General features: G+C 38.9%; 1 protein-coding gene across 5 annotated transcripts in view; it reads left to right on the top strand.

The window, feature by feature from the left end:
* Window positions 1-27,760, top strand: part of LOC106089613 (serine/arginine repetitive matrix protein 2) — a 119,575-nt gene that overhangs the window by 14,530 nt on the left and 77,285 nt on the right. For 2 of the 5 annotated variants that reach the window (XM_013255515.2, XM_059361152.1), the window contains exon 1: window positions 21,400-22,196. The exons of 1 other annotated variant lie outside the window; for it this stretch is intronic. The gene's annotated coding sequence lies outside the window, so the exon portion shown is untranslated. Of the gene's footprint in view, window positions 1-187; window positions 423-21,399; window positions 22,197-27,760 lie in introns of those variants that run through there. 2 more of the 5 variants (XM_059361145.1, XM_059361160.1) reach the window with 2 other exon arrangements.

Genomic DNA, 27,760 nt, shown 5'->3' with positions numbered 1-27,760 from the left:
GGGTTAGTGTGCTCTTTTTAAGAGAAAAGGTGGACACATTGAGGAAGAGCATTGTATGCTACTCTGGCAGCCACTTGAAGATCCATCTCTGTGTGGTTTGCTTTTATTTGATTCTCTGTAAACACACACATCAGACTTTAAAAATAGATTCTTAATGTGGGAATTGTAGTAGTGTGAAGCGAAGAAAGATGGCCAAACGACAAATGTGAAACAACAGAAAAAAATCTAAATCAAAAATATTGTATTTTCTAATGTGCAAAAAGTACGAAGAAACGATAAAGACGAAATACACAAAAAATGCGGATAATCACAGTGTACATATAGACAGACAATAACCAAAAGTTTAGATTAGAAAGCATACGACGAGATATGGACAATAAGTAAATGAGAAGGAAAAATGCGCATAATATCTACATATGTAGGTAAGTGAATATAAGGCAACAGCATTCACTACATAAAATTCAGAGCATAAAGGAGTAAGTAAAACGAATGAAAGGCGGCTTCACACGATAGAATACTTTATTCTTTTTTGTTATTTTTCACTGCTAAGGGTTGGTATTCTATTTTGCTTTCGGAATAGCCGCTGAAATTTGACAGCAATCAAATGTTTTTGTTTCCATACCATGTTTTCCCTATTTTATTTACTTTGGCTGTGTGTCGAATGGTAGCAAAGTTGTGGGGATAGTAAAAATATGACGTTAAGTGTGGTGAATAATTTTTGAGTAGCCCAGGGGCTAGTAAGATTTTTGACAGCATGGCAAATTTTGACGTTTCATTGAGCAATCGTAATTGTACACCCGCATTGGGTTGCCCAAAAAGTAATTGCGGATTTTTCATATAGTCGGCGCTGACAAATTTTTTCACAGCTTGTGACTCTGTAATTGCATTGTTTCTTCTGTCAGTTATCAGCTGTTACTTTTAGCTTGCTTTAGAAAAAAAGTGTAAAAAAAGTATATTTGATTAAAGTTCATTCTAAGTTTTATTAAAAATGCATTTACTTTCTTTTAAAAAGTCAGCAATTACTTTTTGGGCAACCCAATATATATATCTCTGATCGTCGTAAAATTCTAGGACGTTTCAACGATGTCCGTGTGTCAGTCCGTCCGTGTGCCGGTCAGTCAATCATACTACAGTCTTTAAAAATTGAGATATTGAATTGAAATTTTGCACAGACTCGTATTTCTTCTATACGCAGCTTAAGTTCTTGAATTGGCCAAATCGGTCATACATACATATAGTCCGATCTGGTGATTTAGTCCGTAAGAGTCGCATTTTTTTTGTCTGATTTCGCTGAAATTTAAAGGAAGTTGCAATAGGGGCCCCGATATTTGAACCGTATATGGCCCATATCGGACTATATTTGTATATAGTTGCCCTATAGATTGATACAGGCGCATTTATTATCCGAAAACAGTGAGTGTTCAATCCGACTCTAATATGGTCCAGATCAGACTATATTAAGATATAGCTGCCATACAGACCGATCTTCCAATTTAAGGTCTTAATCCCATAAAACGCGGATATGTTTCCAGACTTCGCTGAAACTGCGACTTGTATAGGAGTTCTCGGGACCTGAATATGATCCATACTAGCTGTAATGGTGGTGGGTATCCAAAGTTCGGTACGGCCGAACCAAATACATTTTTACTTGTTTTGTTTTGGTTTGTGATCATTCCGCCTTATAAGGAGATCCATTGCATTCTTTGCTTGAATGTGTGTTTCGGTTCATTGGCATTTTGCTTCAGATTGACGTATGGCCAGAGACTTCCGCTGCTATTTGAAATGCATTGTGGCCTACCTAACACACCATATGGAATTGAAATACTACTTACATGCATGCTGCCCTCTTTCGGGTTAGTCATTCCCTAGAAGCAGCAATGAGCTCGCTTTAACATGCGGAAGTTTACATAAAATTAGCATTCACCATGTTTTTGTTCAAATAGAAAAACAAGCCATGCAGCAGCATAGGCAAAGTGGTTAATCCAAATAAGCGAAATGAACATTGATTTCATTTGAGTCACTTTCTAATGCCAAAACAAATTCAAGAAGTACGTGCCCGCGTTGCTAATACATATGTTAAATGAAAATATTACAAACATATATACATATATGTATAAAGTTTACATTTATGTACTTTTTATGCAATAAGCATGCAGATAAAGCGATAAAAAAGACTTGCCATGTTTTTTTTTTATTCAAATTTATTCAATTAAATTCAACTTTATTTAATTCACACCTGTTATTCAATTGGATATTCGGTTACCTTTTCATACATCTTCTATTCGGCTGTTACTCATTAGTATAAGCTGCTGTATGTGTGTGTGTGTGTGTGCGAACGTTCGGCTATTAATCACTCTTGCCCCACAATATCACGACTCAGTGTTTGTTGAGCTGAATCTAAAACGCACTTCTCTGATGCTAGATTTATACTGACCATTTATTTTCAAATTTCCTATCACTACAATAAATGAAAATCTTAAAACTAAACTAGAACGAGATACCAACGCAGTGATATCTCCGTTTCTCCTTATCTGATATTTTACGATCCTAAGTAAACACACACATGCATTTCTTAGACTCATTATCTATTCCCTTTTTAAAAGTACACATGCAGGGTTTATACGGCTGTGCGTATTGGTTTTATGAGATAGGCGATCGTACAAATAGACCCTAAACAGCACACAGACTCTATAAGATAACAACGCGTGGGCTATGAAATGCTAATGCGTTATCTCTCATGTTCAAAATAAATGTATTTTGAACAGTGTTTTAGGATGTTTTCAAACCTACCTCCCACACTCACTCTCAAGTACTACATAAGCAAAAAAAAAAAATAGCCGGTTATTTTGCCAACCTGTGCCTTCAACTCCTCTCTTTAGGTTTTTCTCTTTCTCTCATTGCTATTATCGTTGACGGGCTCTCTTCACAAGTGTTAGTTGGTTGCTGGCTTGTTTTTGGCTTAGCCACACTGCCTACGAATAAGGCATTGTTGAAAATAATTACAAAGTGGCCATGTAGGGAAGGCGTTCGGTGAGTCGTGCCGGTTTTTGTTTATTAGTGGACTTGTATACTCTCGAAGCTCGAGGAGGGGGTGATTAAATAATGGACGCATAAATAGATGAAATTCTATGACTCAGTCACTTAGAAAATTGTACAAAAACAATTCTGTGGAAAACTAAAAAACAAGTGTCAGTGGGGGTTAGTATTATTGATTGGAATGAAGAAAATCAGACAATTCGAGTGTGAAAAAAGGTAAAATTGTAACTAAGGGTTGAGTAAAGAAGGTTGAAATGGAAATAACCTGTGCTGTGCTCTTAACGATGAAGGAGTAAAAGCAGGCATGATTAATCGGATAGAAGGAGTGGAGTTTTATTCATGGCTAGATTGAATAAGAATGTTAAGGCGACTGATATTTCGAGGTAGTACAGAGTGAACAAGTGGCGACAGGCTTCATGCCGGTATAATCACCTTCAGGGATGGAAAAGTCAGTACTTTAGTAATTTCTACAGTATTTTTTCCACCTAAAGAGTAAGAGGGAGTACCACCCGCTACCGATTTAGAACCCTTTGATGCACTAAGAATATTTCTTAAAAATTCAGATATTTTCGAGCGTTGATTTTTCTACTGACAAATACTTCTTAATTTAGGAAATGCATCACGCTAAATTAGGGATATTCGCTTGTTAGTCATTCGATTAAATTATGTCCGCCCGACTGTTGAATTTGCCCCCATTAAAAAATGTTTTAATGGGGCAATATCAGTTCACAATTAGAAAAAAAATCCTTATGGACGAGTCGCCTTATATGACCTATTGAGCCTCTAGAAGGCTTTGGGAGTGGGAAGGGCCCCTGACATTTGACACCTGTCATTCCTTTCATTTAGGTCCCATATTGTACCCATTGGTCTATATGTTGGTTTGTAGGGTTTTAGGTTGAGGCGTTCCCTCTGGGTACTTGACTCAAAATTTGAATATCTGTTATCCGTGTTTGGGTTACTTCCGATGTACAGTCAAATGTATCAAATTTATACTTCACTACTAACACAAAAGATGGGGGGACCTTTCATCTTCGGTTAGGGTAATATATGTAAGGGCCAGTTGTACAGTGTAATCAGTACTCTGCACTTAAATAATTTTCAAATCTTTTTGCAATGCAAAAAGTACCCTTTCGGTCCAAAAAGTTAGTACCATTTAAAATGTTGTATTTTCCAACCCTGATATCTTTTATTAATTTATGACTTGAACGTCGTCCTACTGGAGAGAGAAAACAAGAGAGAGTGAGGCTAGTGTAGCGGATTAGACGTAGGGTTTTGTGGTCTTAGATACTCTGGAGACGATTTCAAAGCAGGAGTGAATGTCCTGTCAGATAATCACGGTATATGTGGATAGCCAGCTGACGCTGAAAACTTTGACCTCCACGGGTTGTGTGAGGTTGAGACTTGTTGAGAGATACAAGAAGCATAGAAGGTTAATGGGAGCGCTTGGCTAGGTTTCTGTCCCTCAGAAGGTTGCTAGTAATGAAGTTATTGAAGAGCTATCATGGAAAACGGTTATCAGCGAGTGTTGGTTATGGAATCAGTGAATCTATCCCAGGGCGATTGTCTGGTAGGATATACGTTGACTATCCTGATTTCGCGCATAGCGCCTAGGGCGATTTTCTTGCGGGTAAGAGACTAAGGCTAAGGAAGCCTGATCTCATCAAAGGGATCACTGCAATCTCAGCTTGCTGTCTTCGCGCTGGGCGCAGGATTTATGAATATTAGGAGGAATTGGAGATTGAAAGACAGATGGACAGAAAGACAGACGGAAAGACAGATGGACTGATAGAAAGATAAATGGACAGATAGACAAACGGACCGAAAAACGGGAGGACCGTAATGCAGACGAATTGAAAGACAGACGAACTTAATGACAGACGAACGGAAAGACGGACGAACAAAAAGACAATCGGACAGACAGGCAGTTGGCCAGAAAGACCGATGGATCGAAAAGACAGACAGACTGAAAAGACAGACGGATAGAAAGTTAGTCATACATAAAGACAAGTGACCCAAAGGCATATGGACAGAAAAACAGACAGAAATACAGATGAACTGATAGAAAGACAAACGGACCGGAAGACAGACGGCCATGGCCAAAAGGATAGACGGACAGAAAGACACGCAGACGGAAAGACACGTCCAAAAAGATGGATGGACTGAAAGACGGATAGACAGAAAGACGTATCGACAAAAAGGCAGATGGACAGACAGACAGCTGGACGGATGGACCGAAAAACAAACGGACCGAGGGACATTCTGACAGAAAGATAGGCAATCCAAAGGCAGACGAACAGAAATACAGTCCAAAGGCAGACGGATAAAAAGACGAAGTACAAATAGGCAGACAGACCGTAAGACAGACGCACAGAAAAACGGAAACACAAACGAGATTTCCGGCTAGTAACTGGCGCTATTACTTCAAAATTCTGCTAAGGCAATATTTTCCCCATTTGATCCCATCCTCTTTTTTACGTTTGCGTGTTTATACACGAAGAAGACATACGGACATAAAAACGGAAAAACAGGTTTGTGGCTAGCAACCGACAACTTTTTTCCCATTGAATATCCTATTTTTTACGCTTGCGCTTCTATATACGAAAAAATTTTAATAATTTAGATTCTCAAAATTTATCATTCTTATGGAAATTTTGTCTTTTTTCCATTCCCTTTTACCCTCTCTCTTGTCTCTCCCATTGCAATGTCCTGTTGCTTCTAATATTTTAAGTGCGTTATTATTATTTTTTTTTTTGGTTTACCCCATGGACTCATACGCGTTCGTTTGTGATTTTGCATATTTTTGTTAAAAATGCCAATGCCTAACAAAGACGCCTACCGAATGTTTACCTGCCTAACAAAGCCAACACCCCCACACTTTTTCATGTCAAGGCCTTCGCCAAAAGCAAAAACAATTCTCGAAAGTCAACAAGAATTTGGCCATATACTTCTCATCGATGTGATGATGCACAAAAACTGCAAACAATGGAATATTTTCCATAAATTAAAGACAAAATTTAAAAGTCGTAAGACTCAACAGGTACTGTTCGCTGTTTCTCATAAGAAACAGCGAAAAAACTAATCGAAAAATGCCCATAAAATAATGGCCACCAGAAAAGTGGCAACAAACAGTAAGTTCTGGATGCCAGCTGCTTAATGACGTGTTTAAGATGTGTTTACGACCAAAACTCGCTCAACTGATGCTGGCACAACACCATTAAACCATATACACACACACACATACAATCGACCAGACACAATCAACAGTTGGTAGATGGTTGGTTTATCCTTAAAAGGTAAAATCTGGTCTGGCTTGTGATACATCAAAATCTTTTTACGTCTATTTTCTCGAAATAAAATTCTGCCGCACGCCAACGAAACACAATGATACACAGGCGACATTTGAGCGGTCTTGCAGTTATGCTTACAAATTTAGCACACTTTGTCGCATATTCATCGTCATCTGGTGTCCACGTGCCATTCAGCCATTTAGCCATTATCGCCAACAAGCATTCGACGTCAACATACATAAACTAATAATTCTCCAAATGTTGTGAGGGGCCTTTTTGTATACATTTCAATGTGTGTGTGTGTGTGTGTGTTTGTTTGTATACTTGTGTGTGTGTGAGTTAAATGTACATTAATGCTCAAGCTATTGCTTGCCTTGTCTACACTGGCGTTTAAAATGAAATGTGGAATATAAACTACATCAAGAGCAGACATCGAGTGGGTCAACAATGTTGTAGCCAACAATCTACGAAGCAATCCTCCCACACACACACACACACACACTCGCACACAGGGGCATACACGATTTGGCTTGCTAGTGCTAAATGAACATTTCAACAAGAATCTTAATGACATTATATGAGTAATTTTCCAAGAAAATATCAACCACAGTATATTTTGAATAAAAATTAAGTTGAAAATTTGTTAATCAGAAAACATTTTTCGAATAATTTCTTGATCTTATTAGGAAATGTAATCTTCATAAACATTTTTCGTTAAATTTTATGCTTATTCGAGAAAGTTGTGTCCCTGTGCAGAGGTTTTTGAGATGGAAGAACCTTAGTTACTGAAAACAAAAAAAAAAATAAAAGGACAGATTCGCACTCTTCAGCTTCCACTTAGACGCTTGGCCTCTATTTGGAATTGAAATATCTTTGCAGTCTGTGTGGGGGTTGGCAAATCTCTCATTTTCACAGGGCACTAAATTTGGTATTCATTTCGTATTTTTCACTCAAATACTTTTAAGCAGATGTTCTCTTGCCATTTGAGGCCTTTTTGGGTGAGGCGGTCTCTTCTACACTAAATTCCAAATTTGAGTAAGGCACGTACTTTACGATACAATTCATTTGAGTCACATATTGTTATGATCGGGGGAATTTGGGGTAACTCGGGCCACTGACACAAGATCCCTCGATAGGTCGATAGCTAAGCCCCGATTTAAGGACTTTAGCCTCGAGAAGTCTCATTCATACGCTGATTTGCTTTCTCTGTTTAAATTTTTAACAAAATACATGGGGGCAGGTGTCCAACTTTCGGCCTGGTCGAACTTATCGGGCTTTTACTTTTTTGTTTTCTCTTATGGAAAGCCTCATATATGGTTACCCTTGCATGGGGGCTATATCTACGGTCAATATAAAATAAAATATTTTTGTTTTATGTGAACTATTCATCGTTAATGTTTATATGCGATTGGTGTTTATGTTACACACGGTCACGTTTTATTACCCGTTAAAATCAAAATTGACGCAAGGAACAAGATGGGAAGATAGAGGTTGGCAAACAGTATTTTATACCTGGACGGAGTTGATAACTTGAAGGCATGTCAAACACTCATTAATGTAATCGATGCCGAATCCAATCTTTACAAATAAAAAATAAAAGCGCGTTAAGTTCGGCCGGGTCGAATATTATATACCCTCCACTATGGATCGGAGTTGACACGTTGTTTGAGTGACTTATTCAAATATATAGGAGATCATCCATACAGACACAGATGGACCGTACTTGTCTCGATTATAAGAAGTCATAAAATAATACCACATTTAAAATTTCCGCCAAATAATTGCGCCCGCTTGAAGCTTAAAAACTTAATTCGGGGGATCGGTTCACATGAGAGCTACATAAACTTATTTGGACCATACTTGGCACGGCTGTTGAAAGCCATGGCAAAATTCTACATGTAAAATTAAGGCCAAATCGGGTGATCATAGTATCTTCTATGGGCTGAGGAAGTCAAATCAAAAGATCGGTTATAAAGCGATTTGGACCACACTTGTTGAAAATCAAACAAAACACCGATAAAATTTCAACCAAATTGCGCCCTCTAGATTCCCAAGATGTCAAGATCCGAGCTAAATGCAGCTATATCTCAAAATGGACCGATATGGACCATTTACTATCCCAGCCGACGTGCACTAATAGGAAGTATTTGTGCAACATTTCAATATCCTAGCTTAACCCCCTTGAAAGTGAGAGTGGTTTTGACAGACAGACGGACGGACCGAGGGATCGAGAGATAGAGCTGGCAAAATATCGATGGCACTATCGATATTTAATTTTTTGGCTAAACTAAACAAAAATTAGCAATCCTACACTGAATGTATCCTTTAAGATGCTTTGCGCCTATAGAGGGCGCTTGCCCTATAGAGGGCCAAGTTTCATTCGTCTGCTATACGCCTATAGAGGGCGCTTAGGTTAGCATTTTGTACAATGATTTCTCGCATGACTTCCAACTGACTTTATTAACCTTGGATTTATTTGGTCTGTGCATTGATATTGCTTCTGTAAAAATCGATCTCCCGATTTGTACTTCCCGTTTTCATTTGAAATATAGGTGATGGGAAGGAAATCAACGATAGTATCGATATTTATTATTAAAACTATCGAAAATATCGAATGTTGCGATTATCGATAATTTGCCAGTCCTATGAAGAGAAAGATGGACAGGCTAAATGTCCGCCTTGAAATGTCAAGACGCATAAGAATATTAACACTTCCCTATTACGGATGCTGACTGAGGAGGGATTTAAACCCGTCTGCTACGCAGACAATGTTATAAAACTTCTAAGGAGTAAGGATCCAAACCAACTATGCAGAAGAGCCCAAAGGGTCTTGCATATGACTGGGCTAGACCTAGTGGTCTCAATGTTAACTCAGAGAAGACTGAAATATGCCTGTTCGCCAATTTAACGCACCACTATCGACGATTTCGATATCTGACAAGGTCAAATACTTAGGTGTGATCTTGGACAGGAAACTGAATTGGTAGTGTCACATTCAGGAGCGTACCGTGAAGGCTCACATTTGTTGGGCACTATGTAGACAGGCCGTAGGTTCGAAATGGCGCCTGAATCCGAGGATAGCCCACTGGCTCTTAAGGAGCGAGATTAGACCAATACTTACCTACTGATCTGTACAATAACTCAAATTTCAGTAAAATCGGGTCATAAATGCCTATTTAATGGGCATTTTAAGTCGATCTAGCTACGTCCATCTGTCTGCCACTAGAGGGCGCAATTCTTATCCGATTTGTCTGGAATTTTGCATGAGGTGTTTTGTTTTTAATATCCAACAAATAAGCTCATTATGGTTGAAATCGGTCCATTATCTGACAAGCTTTCATATAAACCGATCCGGGGTCAGGATTTCTTGAGTCTCTGGAAAGTGCAATTCCTATCCGATTTGGGTGAAATTTTCCATGACGTGTTTCGTTATGACTTTCCAACAACTGTCACAAGTATCGTTGTAATCGGTTCATGACCTGATATAGCTGTCATATAAACCGATCTGGGATCTTGACTTCTTGACGCCTCTAAAGGGCGCAATTATTATCCGATTTGGCGGAAATTTTGCATTTTATATGGTTGAAATCGGACAATAAACTGATATAGCTGTCATATGAACCGATCTGGGGGTCTTGACTTCTTGAGTCTCTAGAGGGCGCAATTCCTTTCCGATGTGGATGAAATTTAGCATAACGTGTTTCCAACAACGATCTCAATTCTTATCCAACCTCCAATATACGTGTCAAATATGGTCTGAGTCGGTCTATAGCCTGATACAGTTCCGCTATAAACCGATCTTCCTATTTTATTTCTTGTGCCCCCAAAGGACGCAATTCTTATTCGATTTGGTTGAAATTTTACTATGTTCTCCAACATTTAGTTCAATTATGGTCCTAATCGGAGCATAACTTGATACAGTTCCAATAGCATTTTCATAGCAATTCTTTTCTCTTATCCTAAAGAGAGATGCCGGCAAAATAACTCGACTAAGGCGATCCATGGTGGAGGGTATATAAGATTCAGCCCGGCCGAACGTAGCACACTTTTACTTGTTAGTTTTCAATACCATTCCCTTTTCTCTTACTAGCATTCGCATGTTATGATTTTTTAGGGCCCTCACACACCTGCAGTGAAAACTGCACAAGACAAGCTGTTCAAGCCATTTCGACCAACTACTATGAGAGAGTGAATGAATTTTGAGAGAAATTTTTAAAAATGGCATTCGCTAGGTGATCAGCGCCAAAGAGCATGTTAAATAGAATCAAAGAAAAATGTCGAAAACTGTTCGAACAAATGCCCGAATCAAAACAGAAAACCCCGAAAATGTAGCAACCCTCAACGTGAATCCAATTGGAATACTTGGAACATGTTGTGACTTCAATGCTTGTTTTTTACGGTACGGCAGAAACCCTCTCTTCTATTTTGCATCCTCTTTGATCCGCACAGAATACACTGAGTGTGTGAGGGAAATTTTTGCAGCCTCATTGCGAATATGCGATTAAATGCAGGTCACCTTGTTTCACTTTATCTTCTACCCCCCCACCCTAATACACAGTTGGCATAGATACTACATACATATGTATGTAGTCCATATTCTATATGAATGTCAACAAGTATAAGACGTATTAATCTAATGATCTTTTCTTTTGAAAGAATACAAAAGTGTCAAACGCAAAACCGAGGGAGAGTAGTCATTTTCAATGATATATTAGCACAGTTTGCAGAGGAACGCACAACAGCAACAAAACCTAGAAAAGATTGGAAAAGTATAATCAAAGCATAGCTACAATTGGTTTCTTTCAAATGTAGCCACCCCATAAACTTGCTGGGAATATTTTCAAAGTCTTGGAAAGAGTTTTGTCCTCAAACACACCACAAAGATAGGGGGTTCCTTTGGTTTGTATCCTTTGTTCGTTAAGAAAATGAAAATCAACGATAAGCGTGGCCATTTGAACCCAATGGGCAGCACGCTTTGCTCATTCAGCAATTAACTCGGTCGGTTGGTTCTTTTGTTTTTTTTCTTTGCCTTTTTCGCCCAGTTGCCGCCTAATGTCAGCCATCATGGTTGCCTTTGATTTAATGTCATGTCAACTGGCACTGGCAATCATTTGAGTCCGTCTATGTGGCGGAATTGCTTAGCACTTGCTCAGTTTAATTTCAATTTACACTTGCATCTGTTGGCCTGAATTGCAATGACCAGCTAAAAAGTAGTTTGCCAGTGATGGCAATAAGAATGTGAGTAAAGAGGATTGAGCTGATGAGGGATTTGTAGTCCACCCCCAAATGGCACTGCCTTACAAGTAATTGCTATGCATGAGCATTGGGGACTTTATTGGTGCAGCTTGTTCTTATGAGTGTGCAGCTGCGGCAACAGCAGCAGCAGCAAAAGAAACTTGTCATCAACACCTCTTGATGTGATTTTGCCGTTTGCTTTGAAGAGTGTAAACAATATTTTGAGTTCCCCTTTCGTGTGTTCGTACACTTGCCGCTACATATAAAAAAGCTCCACAGAGGAAGTGGCTGTTAACCTGCCTGTCAAAGTTTGCAATGTTTGTATTTGCCGATGGACTTTAAGTTACTGAACGGCATTGACGTTAGTTGTTATATAAGTTATATAGGCTCGCATGGATAGAATTCTCTCTTCCAGAGAAAAACAAACAGAGACATAGCAGCAGTGCGAAAAAGAGAGAGAGAGAAAGAGAGAGAGAAAGTGTGAAAAGCTTGAATGCAGGGTTCGAAAATACATACATTTTAGTGAGTGACACCTTTTTTACCCTTCTTTGTATAAAGGTTTTTTACAAGCAGGCTAACTTTCGGGCGAATCAAGGTGGCCGCTTGAAATTTTACAGTCTCTCCGCAAATAGTGGAGCTGTATGTAAATCAAAAATGTTTTCAAAATTACTACTGACAGCTTTCTTCGAAGTTAAGCTCATAACATCGATGATTGACTGGTTAATTCGTCGAAGAAGGCCGCTGATAAAGGAATAGAATCCCAGAAACTGCAGTCCGGTTAACCTTTCGACCAAATGTTTGATTTTACACCAAATAGGGATTTTATTTAAAAACAAGTAAAAGCGTGCTATGCTCGGCCGCCCGAGTCTTATATACCCTCCACCATGGATCACATTTGTCGAGTTCTTTTCCCGTCATCTCTTCTTAGGTAAAAAAAGGATAAAAGAAAAGATTTGCTCTGCTATTGGAGCGATATCAAGACCACACTTAAATTATATGTTGGAGACCTGTTTGAAATGTCAGCCAATTCGAATAAGAACTGCGCCCTTTGGGGGCTCAAGAAGTAAAGTAGGGAGATCGATTGTTATGGTAGCTGTATCAGGCTATAGACCGATTCATAATAAACACGTATGTTTATGGTCATGAGAGGATCCGTTGTACAAAATTTCAGGCAAATCGGATAATAATAGCGACCTCTAGAGGCTCAAGAAGTCAAGATCCCAGATCGGACAGTGAGTTGTGTTGGACCCTTCGACGTTCTTCATCTTAGATCGATCCAGATTTGGATATAGCTGTCATATAGACCGATCTCTCGATTTAAGGCTTTGGGGCTAAAAAAAGGCTCATTTATAATCCGATTTCCTCGAAATTTGGGACAGTGAGTTGTGTTGGGCTCTTCGAGTTTTTTCTGCAACTTGGCCCGAAGCGGTGCAGATTTGGATTTAGCTGCCATAAAGTCTTGGCCACATAAAAGGCGCATTTATAATCCGATTTCACTGAAATTTGACACTGTGACTTATGTTCGGCTTTTCGACATCCGTATCGTATATGGTTCAGATCGGTTTATTGAACAATGATTTGTACTTCCTAGTATTTGTTTCAAATCGGAACGCATATCGATATAGCTGCCATGGGACATAAGGGATGCATTTTTCACCGTATTTTGGCGAAAGGTGGTTTACATATATACCCGAGGTGGTGGGTATCCAAAGTTCGGAACTTGACACCTTTTTACATATTAACCCGATCAAGCTACATGTCCCATTGAAGGTTATTAAGTGGGTGGACCGCTCCCATATTCTGCCAAATGTGTATACCAGATCCGTAGTCAACTCCCAAAGAAGTTTGATTTGATATCCATTTTGTGACGTTCGACATTCATGCCCGTTTTGGGGGTTTTTAGGGCTGGGGAGGCCCCGTCGACACCTTCGAGCAAATACTTATAAAGATGTGTACTCATCTACCAAATACCTTTCATTGGATACCCATATTGTCCCAATCGGTAAATATGTCCTGACACCGAGGAATAAATTCCTATGCCAGATTTGTACCCATATTGCCCAAAGCGGTAAAAGTGGTGGAACACTTTGGGTGAAATTAGTATACCAAGTTCGTACTCTACTTTTAAATATCTTTTATTTGATACCCATATGGGTTTTGTGATAAGACGTCCACCCAGCATAATTTATACCAATTTCGTTTTTTTGGGGTACCATAAGCAGGCATACAAAATTTCGCTTAAATCGGTGCAGCCATCTGGCGTTTTTGAAATTTGGTGGTAAGGAGGAGGCTCCGCACCCTTTTCGGATGTCAAAAAATGTACTACCCTATTTTCACCGGGGTCTCCAACTCTATCATCTGTGAAATTTCATCCAAATCGGTTCGGCCATTCGGCAACAGACAAACGAACTAGCACAACAAAATATCCATTACCGATCCTGCAAGGTAGGTATATTTGGGATCGTCGTAAAATTCTAAGACGATCTAATGAGGTCAGTGTGTCTGTCCGTCCTTGTGACCGTCAGTTGTAATCACTTTACAGTCTTGAGATATGAAGTTTTGCACAGACTCGTAATTCTTCTATACGCAGGTTGAGTTCTTGAATGATCCCAATCAGACTATAGCTGGCATATAGGCCGATCCGGCGATTTAGGGTCTTAAGCCCGTTAAAGCCACTTTTTTTGTTCGATTTCGCTGGAATTTGAAACACGAAGTCATACTAGGGGCCCCGATATTCAAAGCGAATATGGCCTAAATCAGATCATATTTACACCTAGCTGCCTTATAGACCGATATACCGGTTTAAAGGTCTGAGCTCGCAACAGGCGCATTTATTATCCGATTTCGATGAAATCAGAAATAGTCAATTGCTTTCAGCTTTCAGCGACATACGACATAAATATGGTTCAGATTGGCCCATATTTAGATGTAGCTGTCATAGCGACCTATCTGCGGGTCTTAAGCCCAAAAAAAGCCGTAGTTATTATCCGGTTTCGCTGAAACTCGAAACAATGAGTTGTTTTAAGCCTTCCGTCATCACACCTCAAAATGGTCTAGATCGGACAATATTCTGATATAGCTGTCATATAGCTGCCGATCTGCCGATTGAGGGTCTTCACTCTTCTTAACCGATTTCGTTAAAATTTGAAGCAGCCTCCCGACATCCGACTCAAATATGGCTCAGATTGGACAATTGTTCAGATACAGCTACCATGTAGACCGATCTGACGGTCAATTATTATTCGATTTTACTGGAATTTGACAAAATAACTTGTATTAAGCCTCCCGTCATCCGACCTGCTTAAGGTCCACATCAGACTGTATTTAGATATATTGATCTCCCAGTTTAAGCTCTAAATCCCATAGAAAGGGGTTTTGATGCCCAATTTCGCTGAAACTGTGCCTTGTATAGGAGGACTTGGGACCCAGATATCAGATAGGATTCAGACCAGCCCCTGTTTGCATATTACTATGGATATGGTAGTGGAGTTGTTTGCCGAAATTACCACGTTTTTACTTGTTTTAAATCTTTCCTATTTTCCACTAATTTTAAATCCATGCCTTTGAAAAGCTGCTGTACTAAGGCAGCCATATGAAATGATTTTTCCCGAACCCTGCCTTTTTTGAAATTTTTCTCTTGATGGTTTGCTTAGAGCCTGCGCTGAGTAAAAGAGTTTCACAATTGAGCGCTTGAAAATATTTGAGTGCAACTCAAATGGTATTGCATCTCACAAATCCTCTATGCATTTATAATCGCTCGTTGGGTTTGTGTCAAGCTTCGTACAATCATTCCCTATTTGTCGTTGGTCATTAATCTTGCTGTCGTTAGCATCGTTAGCAGGACGTTTTTCTTTGCGGTCTCAAATGTGGGCGAGAGTAAACGAATACCACAAAACAGTTGATATTTAATCTTGCACAATGAAAGTCTAAGCGGCAGCATGCCTCCAGACCAAAACACCAGCATATCACAAAAGTTCTATATGCAAATTTTGTGTCAAATCATGTTTAGGCCCTGCTTTAATGTCAATTTCCAATGGTTTTTTGAGTGACACATGGTTGGGTCTTAGCGAATAGAAAATGTCACGTTTTGGCAATAACGACGAATCCATTTGCCCAAGTCATTGCTCTCATTTTGTCAAATGGCAAATAATGGAGGCCATTCGTAAAGAAATGAAGTGAAAACAAAAAAAAAAAAAGAGTTTAGTAATTGTTTCCGGTTTCACTGTTACAGGTCCAAAAAACATTCTAACCAAAATACTAGGTCAAGGTTGCTCCACAAAGTACACAACATAAGACATTCCTCTAGTGTTGTAACTTTAGAGCCTAGGCTGAATACCGAAAACGCAAGATGCACAAGTATTTCGACAGCATCTCTGAAGGATTAGCAGATGCTTAAGCGAAACTAAATCCTCTTCTTCTTTGTTTAAAAATGCCTCAAGAAAGCCAAACACTAGACCGCGAAAAAACAGTGCTCTGAGTATTGGCTTCAATGCATGTGCCAGAGGGCGCAAAACAATAACTGAAAGCATTTTTGGTGGCAATCCCATTTCAAGGTTGGTGAATGAAATTCATCAAATGAACAAAAGTTTAAAGAGAAAATCTTTTCTGCCTATAGCAAAATATTCCAAATAACCTAGTGATTGTTTAAAGTTCTTATGTTTCACTAAATAACACATTTTTTGGGTCCCTCTTTTGATTACGGATCATAATTTTTACTTATATCAAACCAACAAACAAAATTTGCCCATGGAGCAAACTGTTCCAGTTCCTTAGTGGAACTGGGGCAAACTTCTCACACATCAATGAGTGCAAGCATATTGAGAAGGGGCCTCCTTTTTATAGCCGAGTCTGAACGGCGTGCCGCAGTGCGACACCTCTTTGGAGAGAAGTTTTACATGGCATAGTAGCTCACAAATGTTGCCAGCATTAGGAGGGGAAAAGCACCGCTGAGAATTTTTTCTGATGGTCTCGCCAGGATTCGAACCCAGACGTTCACCGTCATAGGCGGACATGCGAACCTCTGCGCTACGGTGACTATCATTACGATACTGTGGAGCACAATAAAAAATAGCAGGAAAAACTACACTGATTATGAAAGATGAGGCAAAAAGAGAAAACACGTGTATCGGTATTTTGAAAGTTTCCACTGCAAAGTAACCAAACAAGAGGGGGAAAGATCCCACCTTCTGGACATTTTTCTAAATATTTGGCTAACGATAACTTGTAAGCCTTTGATTGAAGGTGTATAGTGTAATCGGCAATATTACTGACAAGACTGCGGGCAATATAACCGTAAGACATTTTAACCCTCAACCCTCTCACTAAAGGGGTATTTTTTGAACCTTTCTTAAAAACGCGTCAAAAACTCATGTTACAAAACTATGAAAATTGGCCCATGAACATTCCACTAAGTAACAGGGACAAACTTCTCATTCTACTATAGGTCTACGAATATATCAAAACCCATAGCTTATACAGGTTAAGCAAAAAAAAAAAAATATTAAGTACATTTTAGGGTTAATGTTGAACCGTTGAGTGAAGCGCACTCCGCAAGAATTTTCCTGTAAGTCGTAATAGGTCATTATTTTTGGAAGTAAACTCAAGTCACTCAAGAATAGCTGCGATAGAGGTGTCCATTAGGCGGTTGATGAGCGAAAAAAAATACTAATTACGTTTTTCAGTTTTTAATAGGAATCGATGACTGTTTCCACCTTCTGTTAAAATTTTGTGTCCATAATCCAAGCCGTTATGATTTTACAACAAAAACAATTTTTTATGTAAATAAATGGCAGCTTATATAAAAAAAAAGTTCGATCTGAACCATATTCGAAAAAAAGTGTGTTGAGGACTCTAACACAAATCTCTATTCTAAATTTCAGCGAAATCGGATAACAAATGCGCCCATTGTGGGTGCAAGACCATATATTGGGAGATCTGTCTATGTGGCAGCAATATCCAACTATGGTCAGATCTGGACCATATTCGGTCCGGGTGTCAAAAGGCTGTATACAATTCACTGTTCTAAAATTCAGAGGAATCGGATATAAAATGTGGCTTTTATGAGCTTCAGCCCCAAAATCGGGAGATCGGTCTATACGGCAGCTATATCCAAATATGGTCGGATAAGGACGAAAGTTGGCATAAATGTGTGGGTGTCGAATATGACTCTCTGTTTCAAACTGCATTAAAATCGGATTTAAACTAAGACTTCCAGCTCACTTTCAAACAATGGTATTAATTGCAGTTACCTCTAAATTACTTAAAACGAGGTCATTTATATGACAGCGAAAAAGATGAAAGTGCCGAAAATACCGTTATCTTAATTTAAATGCATAAAAATGTTTTTTGGAAACTTTTTGTTTCTTTCTCTTACCTTTTACATTCACACCTTCTCTCTATCTCCCTGTATCTATCTCGCAAATTCACACACTACCAAGATTCATTAACAGGTAGTAGCAGTTGCCCAACAACAAAATATTGAGTGCACTATCTGTCAAAATCAGGGGTTAGTGCAACTCTGATTTTGAGTATGTTACTAGTTCGGGTTATTTTTCGTTGTTTGTGTGTGTCATGGTTCTTAGGTTTAATACACCCACACAACCAAAACTCGTTGACAGATAGTGCACTTTGCGAGAAAAAATTGTATTCAGCTGCTTACGGTACACTATCTGGTAATTATGTCATGCACACTACATCGTAGGGATGGAAAAGTCAGTACTCTAGTACTTTTTTCGACTCGAGGGATACCGTAGTTCCCCTGCGAACGGCAAAACGGCTAAACGGCAATTTTGCTTATTTACGTAGCCATTCAACCAGAAATGAGCCTCATCGCTGAACAAAATTTGTCAAAATTTGAACACATTTCGAACCGAACACTGATTTTGGTAATAAAATTCAATGATTTGCAAGCGTTGCTCGTTAGTAAGTCTATTCATGATGAAATGTCAAAGCATACTGAGCATCTTTCTCTTTGACACCATGTCTGAAATCCCACGTGATCTGTCAAATACTAATGCATGAAAATCCTAACCTCAAAAAAATCACCCTTTATAAGTAAAGGTAAGGCCTTACAAATTTTTTTCTGGTCAAATATCTCAAACTTCCTTTAATCGTGAACAAGAACGTTCTTGCAGAAAAACGATCACGGAATGCGTGAAGTGGTGTGGTGCTAACGCGAGGGCGTCGATTGTGAACAACTTTACGGACAGCAAAATTGCCATAAGGGCATAACAACCGTCTTGCAGTGTAAGAAGGAGATTGACGCCTTCTCTGAGGATGGCAAAATCCGCATCGTTTGGGTGCCGGGCCATAACGGAGTAAGGGGAAATGAAAGGGCAGACGATCCAGATCGTGAGAAGACTGAAAGGAAGCAAGAAGGAGGTCAGTATGCTATTGGTATCATAACGGGACACATAGGACTAGGGCATGCGGGGAAAGATGATGAGACGTTGGAGCATTTCCTTTGTCATTGCCCAGCTTTCGCGTCCAACAGATACCGGCACTAAGGTGGGGACATTATACCAGACATAAACCAACTTAGGGGAGATTTTCTTTTTCAAGGTTACTTTTTTTGTTTTTAGAGCGCACAATAAGCCGATTTCTGGCTTAGGTGTATGTCCATAGTGGGATGGGGCTGATTAATATCTGCATCCTCTTTTCAACCAAACCTAACCTAACGTACAGAAAAACGTTTCTTTTTTTTTGTATCAATAAAAACTACTGCTTTGTACACTTTTCTTTAACGCTCACTGTTATTTTTTATGGGTGTATTTTTAGATATTTTTTGTTTGTTTTAGCTATTTAAAAGCTAAAAGATCTTATATGGCATCAATTACAACTTAACGTTATTGCTGTTGTTACTTATCATCATCAACTTCTGTCACGCACCTACCATTGGTTCAAGGTTTTCGAGATACTAGAAACCGAAAAAATTGTAAAATTGTGCCACAGGGGTAACTACCACACCAATAGTTGTCCTACTTATTTATTATTCGACAACTGTGGGTGAGTTTATTTGTTAATAGAATCAGCATTTGGTTTTACACCAAAATGTATTCAAAAATTTTTAGGGTTCTCCCCCATTTTCGGGGAGGGTTCTCCCCCACCAAAAAAGCCCTAAGAGGACACTTTCACCGCATTGGGTAATATGTATATCAAATTAAAGGTATTTAAGAGTAGAATACGAACTTAACATTGAAATGTTACCCTAAGTGTCAGGGGGCCCCCCACCCCCAAAATCACCACCCAACAGGACACTTTAATCGCTTTGAGCAATATGGGTATCAAATGAAAGGTATTTAAAAGTCGAATACAAATCTGACACAAAAATTTTGTTTTTGGGATAATATGGGTATCAAACGAAAGATATTTGGAAGCTGAGTACACATCTGTTATAAAAAATTCGTCCAAGGTGTGTACGGGGCCTCCCCAATCCCAAAAACTCTTAAAACGGGCATATATGTCCAACGTCACTTTAAAGAAGGGTCTATGACAATATATTTCGAATCTAATTCAAGTATCTGGGTCACGTCCTACCGTTTTGCAGGTCAGTAGATCGCTACAATAAAAGGCTCAAATCATTTGTCGTTGTCGCTTCCCAAAATACCCCACAAACAGCAATTTTTTTGCTGACCATCGCATTATGGGGCTCAAATGAATAAGAGCATCTAAAAAGGCCAAAGTTCGGCCCGGCCGAACTTGACGCCTTTTTACTTGTTTTAAAAAGGATCAATTAAAATATTAATTAAAAATTTCAAAAAATTTCAATCATTTTTTATTGAATATGCAATTTTTTTTATTGAGTCTTTTTTCAATTATATTATGCGCTAAGTATAGTTTAAATCGGTCCATAACCTGATATAGCTGCCATATAAACCGATCTTGAGTCTTGACTTCTTGAGCCACTAGAGGGCGCAATTCTTATCCCGTTTGGCTGAAATTTCGCGTGTCGTGTTTTGTTATGACTATCCAATGTGGCTGAAATTTTGTACAACCACTTCTCCCATGACCTTCAATTAACGTGTCAAATTTGGTCCGAATCGGTCTATAACCTGATACAGCTCCCATATAAACAGATCTCTCTATTTTACTTTTTGAGTGCCTAAAGGGCGCAATTCTAACTTGAATTTGCTGAAATTTTACACAATGACTTCTACTATGGTCTCCAACATCGGCCCATAAGTTGATATAGCTCCAATATTATAGCAATTCTATTCTTTTTATCCTTTGTTCGCCTAAAAAGAGACATCGGAAAGAGAATTTGACAAATGCGAACTGTGGTGGAGGGTACTTAGCCTAACTTAGCACGCTTTCACTTGGTTTTAATTGTTCTTCTTATGCGAATATTATGAACGATACAACACAGTTGGTATTCAATGTGAAGGAATTTTATGTATTGGAGTAGTGGTCACCAGTTACTCCACAATTCTTGGAGATTAACCTCTCCCAACTGAGACTGTGTTGAGGGGGGCCAAACCTCCTTTCTTTGCGTGGTTAAGGGGAGTCACGCTAAAATATCTGCTTTGTTTATACCATACCATAAAATAATTATAATTCATGCATTCATTCATGGTTTAGAAAACAACAGCTTTAGCTTTAGCTTTTTTTTTGATAAGCTTTATTTGCTATTAAAGCTTTTTGTGGTGGCAAATAATTGTTAAAATCAACAAAAAAAAGGCTTTCTCTCTAAAGCCATTGCAAGCCTCTGACATATGGGTGAGATGAAGAGAGAGAGAGAGAGAAAAAACTCTTGCTCTCTGTTATGCTGATTTTGAGTGTTTTGTTTTGCCTATAGCCAACCATAGCAGCAATGAGTAGCCCTATCGGGAGCCCCTAGCATGCTCACTCGTTGCTGTTGTTGTTGTTGTTGCTGGTTTTTGTTTTCACTCTGGCTTCATCGGAGTGCCGTTAGGCCATTCGTTTGCTTTTCTCAACTCTAGTCTTTAGTCCTTAATGGCTCGGCTTGCTGTGAAAATGTGATAAAAAGTTTACAACCGAGTGTTCGCGTATTTAAATTTGTAGCGGTTTCTCATAATTTCCTTATTTCTAATTTTAACTTCAAAACAACAACAACTACTACTACAATAGAAGCAGACAAGCGAGCGCATGAAAACAAATGTAAATCAAATCAGTTTGGCAAAGCCAAAGCAATCCATCCTCCCATAATAACAACAACCACAACAGACAAGCAAAATTCACAAAAAAAAAAAATAGAAAATAATAATAAAGAAACCCCCAATAAAAAATACAACAAATCTGCAAAAAGAAAACAGGACGTTGCATGTGTTTTGTCTGCCTCTCTGTAGTATATATAGAGCGAGCTAGCTGGCAAGCTGTGATATAACATTTTCGTTAGTGTGTGTACGCGCGCTAAGTGTGAGTGTGCGTGAGTGTGGGCTTGTGTGTATAAAAAATATTCTCGTGGAAGTCTCAGACCCTCCATGTAAAGTGCGTGTCTTTAAGCCACATTGAAATTTGAAGAAGAAAAGTGAAAGCGGGTGTTTATAGCCAACCTTTGTCGTCGCAGCGAGTTTCACTGCCCTCAAAACTAAAACTCAAGGAACCATTCGACGGAAACAGAAGTGGACAGCTGACCAAAAGGAGTTGCAGCAAAAAATCAAGAATTGGGTTAAAAAATTGGTATGTATCATGAATTGTTGTTTTTTTTTTTTTAAATCATAGTCAACATATTTTTCCCCACTACTGACTTAATGTGCTGCTTTCCCCCGCTGGGGAGAGAAATGCATACAAAACATAATTCATGACTCAACGCCCCCGCCACATGGTGTGCAATGCAGCAGTAGCTGCATTCACTAAAGCAGTGCATTTTCTGTTTCATTTTCCGTCCCAGTAAAATATACTCTAGAGTCGGAAAACCCCAGTCAAGGTGAAATTCTGTTTAAAAGGGAATGAAATTCGATGATGATGATGAGGTAGATGCTGCCTGCTGATATTGTTGGCGAAGACATAGATTGCGGTTGGAAACCTCAGCTGGCTGTTGTTGGTGTTTGTTTTTAAATACTTATTCTGCTTCTGCTTCTTCTTCGGTTCTATTTGGTGATGGTGAAGGCAAATGCTTAACATTTTCGGAGTCTTTAGGTTTTTTGTTTTCAAAATCTTAATTGTGCTCCTATTTCAGCATTTCACGTCCCTTAAAGAAAGTTCTTGCCTTTGTTTTTATGCCATCAACAACTTCTTAAGGACTTTTAATTCTGAAACAAGATTTTTCTTCGGAGCACCTCATTATGGTGCTAAAGCTTGGTTTTTATGCGTATAGAGAACATAAGGTCCTTGTATTTGCTTATAATAGAGAGATATACATGAGGTTGTATCGAGATAACCTTCTAAGGAAAAATAATTACTTCAAGCGGAGGCCTCCATAGTGCAAAAGGTAGCATGTCCGCCCAAGAGGCTAAACGCCTGGTTCGAATCCTGGTGAGAATATCAGAAAATTTTTTCAGTGGTGGTGGTGGCACTGCTGCACGCCGTTTCGTAGCCGAGCTATAAAAAGGGCCTTTCGTATCGTTGAGCTTAAAACTTAAATCGGATTGCCCCTGTTCCTAAATGAAATGTTCATGAGCAATTTTGCTTTTGCAATCACTTGTGAACACACTTGCCGCTTTGGGAAAAGTATAACAAATTCCCGAAAAAAATATTTAGCAGTTTTTTTAGACATGAAATTTGGAATTTTAAGCTGCGCATTAAAAAATCTACAAAGAAAAGTGTAACTCGTAAATGGTCTAAACGTTGTCATAAATATGTTGTTTAACGCTGTCTAGCATCTACGAGATCCCTATATGGCCTAATGTATGCCTCTAGATATCCAACTATGAGCCGTAGTTACATTCAATCTCAATGTATAGGACATTGGTGGATTGGCTTTAAAGTTTTTATTATTATAATTTGCTTTCTTTTTGGCATAGAAAAAACCCTCATAAAACCACTACAAAAACAACGAAACTTGTAGCAAATAAAATAAAAGAAGGCTCGTCAACCTCACGTGTTTTGTTTACAGGAATTTCCGCTCCATTTTCTCTCTAAAAGTGTTCATTCCATTCATTTATTTCGCCTAAGGGTTTATTTTTTATGGTTGTAAGCGAAAATTCTCATGCGACATTCATAGACATCATGCATTGAGTTGTACATAAGGGTGAGGGGGAAATATGAAAGGAAAATGGGGTGTAAGGAAAATGAAATATTATCACATTTCAAACATTCAACTAAACCCAAGGCGAATTAGGTTTTTTAATTTAGAAAGCAAAAGCAAATTTCCATAACCAAAAAGAGGATATCAATTGAATGAGGGCCACAAGAGGAATTTTTTTCTTTCAGCCAAAAAACTGTTTCCTTAGAAAGTTGAAAATAGTGCATCCTGAAATTTTGACAAGTTATTTAAGTGAGGAGTTTGGTTTATACAAGAGCTTCATTAGTTATGGGGCCACATGGATTGTTCTTCTCATGTCTGTTAGAACACGAAGTTAAACACAAAGTGCTAACTTTTGACAGGCTGATAGAGAGATAAACGGACAGACGGATGAACGGTCAGAGAGACAGACAGACAGACAAACGGATGGGAGACGCAGAAGGATAGACGAAACAAGAAGTCAAGATCCCAGATCGGTTTATATGGCAGCTATTTCAGGTTATGAACCGATTTGAACCTTATTTGACACAGTTGTTGAAAGTAAAAATAAAATACGTCATGCAAAATTTCAGCCAAATTGGATAGGAATTGCGCCTTCTAGAAGCTCAAGAAGTCAAATCCCCAGATCTGTTTATATGACAGCTATATCAGGTTATGGACCGATTTCAACCATACTTGGCACAGTTGTTGGATATCGTAACGAAATACTTCGTGCAAAAATTCATTCCAATCGGATAAGAATTGTGCCCTCTAGAGGCTCAAGAAGTCAAGACCCAAGATCGGTTTATATGGCAGCTATATCAAGTTATGAACCGATTTGAACTTTACTTGGCACAGTTGTTGGATATCATAGCAAAACACGTCATGCAAAATTTCATCCCAATCGGATAAGAATTGCGCACTCTAGAGGCTCAAGATGTCAAGACCCAAGATCGGTTTATATGGCAGCTATATCAGGTTATGGACCGATTTAAACCATACTTGGCACAGTTGTTGGGTATCATAACAAAACACGTCGTCCAAAATTTCATTTCAATCGGATAAGAATTGCGCACTCTAGAGGCTCAAGAAGTCAAGACCCAAGATCGGTTTATATGGCAGCTATATCAGTTTATGGACCGATTTGAACTATACTTGGCACAGTTGTTGGATATCATAGCAAAACACGTCATGCAAAATTTCATCCCAATCGGATAAGAATTGCGCACTCTAGAGGCTCAAGATGTCAAGACCCAAGATCGGTTTATATGGCAGCTATATCAAAACATGGACCGATATGGCCCATTTACAATACCAACCGACCTACACTAATAAGAAGTATTTGTGCAAAATTTCAAGCGGCTAGCTTTACTCCTTCGGAAGTTAGCGTGCTTTCGACAGACAGACGGACGGACGGACGGACGGACAGACGGACGGACGGACGGACGGACGGACGGACGGACGGACGGACGGACGGACGGACAGACGGACGGACATGGCTAGATCGACATAAAATGTCACGACGATCAAGAATATATATACTTTATGGGGTCTCAGACGAATATTTCGAGTAGTTACAAACAGAATGACGAAATTAGTATACCCCCCATCTTATGGTGGAGGGTATAAAAACAGAGAGACAAATAGACGGACAGACAGAAGGATAGACGGACACACAGACTGATGAACATAGAGTCTGGCAGATAGACGGTCGGACATGGCTCAATCGCCTTAGAATGTGAACCCCACCAATAATGTAATATTGGGTTGCCCAAAAAGTAATTGCGGATTTTTCATATAGTCGGCGTTGACAAATTTTTTCACAGCTTGTGACTCTGTAATTGCATTCTTTCTTCTGTCAGTTATCAGCTGTTACTTTTAGCTTGCTTTAGAAAAAAAGTGTAAAAAAAGTATATTTGATTAAAGTTCATTCTAAGTTTTATTAAAAATGCATTTACTTTCTTTTAAAAAATCCGCAATTACTTTTTGGGCAACCCAATATATGTTGTACTTTGTAAGTTCGCAGATCAATATTTTGCTGAGTTGCCTACAGAAAAACGAAGTAAGTATATCCCCATGCTCTGATGGAGGGTATATAAATCATATTAAAAATCATAGATTGGTAGGACTTAATGGTAGAACTTTGTGGTCATCCACTTCAACTTCATCTCAAGTAATGACGGTTATAGAGGATTTATTTAGTTCGACATTAGTTGTTTGTCATTCCGTTGATATCACCTTGCAATAATGGTCTGAGTCCTCATAAATTGTATTTATTCTTGATAGTCTGATATTTCAAGCCGATTTAGCCATGCCCATCCTTCTGTCCATCTGTTGAAACCACAAGCATATGCAAATATCCTCATGAACGTTCTACAATATTAACGAAAAGGGGCACACTTTTAGTCAATCAATGAGTGGGGAGAAGGCATAGCGCCTCACAACTATCGCACTGTGGGATAGAATTGGAAAAAAAAACTAGTAAAATAGATATCTCTTTGAAATTTTTTTGGTTAGAGCTGAGATGTTAACCAGATCATATGCAAAATTATAAGGCCCTAGGGTCCGGGCGTCTCTCGACAGGCCCCTTAAGTTGGTCACCTCATCATGTCGAAAATTTATTCGGCCTACCAAATCTTCATTTGTGGTCCGATTTCCAAAATTCAAATGTTTGCTGGGTAGTGCTCAAAAATCCCTACGAAAAAAGTCCGCTTGTGGTCTGCAATATCCATTTTGGTCTTGGACATTGTCGACTTAATGTTTTTTGTGATTTACGGTGGCCACCGAACTACAAATGCCTTCGACAAATCGTAGGACCACTTTATATAGGATCTTATTCAAATCTGAACCGATATGGCCAAGTACAAGATTTCAAGCGGATAGCTTCACTTGTTTAGCAGGCTACCGTAGCGCAGAGCTTAGCATGTCCGCCTCTGACGCTGAATGACTGGATTCGAATTCTGTGGGTTATCTTAAGCCTCCCGACATCTGACCTAACTATAGATCAAATCGGACTATATTCAGATATTGCTGATATACAGAGCAATCTCCCGATAAAGGGTCTGAAGCCTGTAAAAGCTTTATTTTTTTAACCGATTTCGCTGAAATTTGAAAATATGAGTAGCTTTACGCCTTCCAACATAGGACCCAAATATGGTTCAGATCGGACTATATTTAGATATAGCTGTTATATAGACCGATCTCCCGATAAAGGGTCTGAAGCCTATAAAAGCTTTATTTTTTAACCGATTTCTCTGAAATTTTAAACAGTGAGTAGTTTTACGCTGTTTGCCATAAAGGAGAATATAGGCGACGTATGAATCACGAGCTGTATGACGACGATAGCATAGTTAAACGCATCAAAATACAACAGGTGCGTTGGCTAGGTCATGTTGTCAGAATGGAGGAAGAAGATTTCGCAAAGAAGCCTTTTGATGGCAAACACGATGGTACACGCAAACCGGGAAGACCAAAAGCCCAATGGAAAGATCAAATGGTGGGAGACACCACAAAACTTGGTGTCAAAGATTTTAGAATGAGCGCAGTGGATGGGTTCACGATAACACTTGCCGACATGTCGTCCAATGTTAGATGTAGTGCTTTCTAAGGAATTCAGTTGAGTATTTTAGCATGAAATTGGTAAACTGAGTACAAATTTATGTGGAAGTTATAACAAACTGTACTCTACACCACTTCTGTGGCTTTGATAAAATGTGTAGTTCGACTCTGAAATTCTTGCTGATTCGGCTTGGCCATGTCCGTCTGTCCACATATCATTTCTGTGCCGTTTTTCCGTTCGTTTTTTTTTTTTTTTGTAATCAAGGTAAGGATCCGATTTTTTACCCAATCCTCACAAAATTTTTTAAATTTTTTTTTTAACAAACTTGATATTGGTCACAATTTTTTGTATGAATTTGCCATATGTAATTTTATCGTAAACAAATCCTCACGTTTGTCCTAAACGAAGTTTACTTGTTGAACATTTCGTTTGTGGTTAATGAATTTTTATCCGTTCCGATCCCTCTATTTCACTTCTTAAGGCCCCAGAAGAGTAAATCACTACCCGATTTGATTTCTTCAA

The sequence above is a fragment of the Stomoxys calcitrans genome, chromosome 1 (assembly GCF_963082655.1).
Source record: "Stomoxys calcitrans chromosome 1, idStoCalc2.1, whole genome shotgun sequence".
Classification (NCBI taxonomy): Eukaryota; Metazoa; Arthropoda; class Insecta; order Diptera; family Muscidae; genus Stomoxys; species Stomoxys calcitrans.
This window is presented reverse-complemented; position numbering and strand designations above follow the sequence as displayed.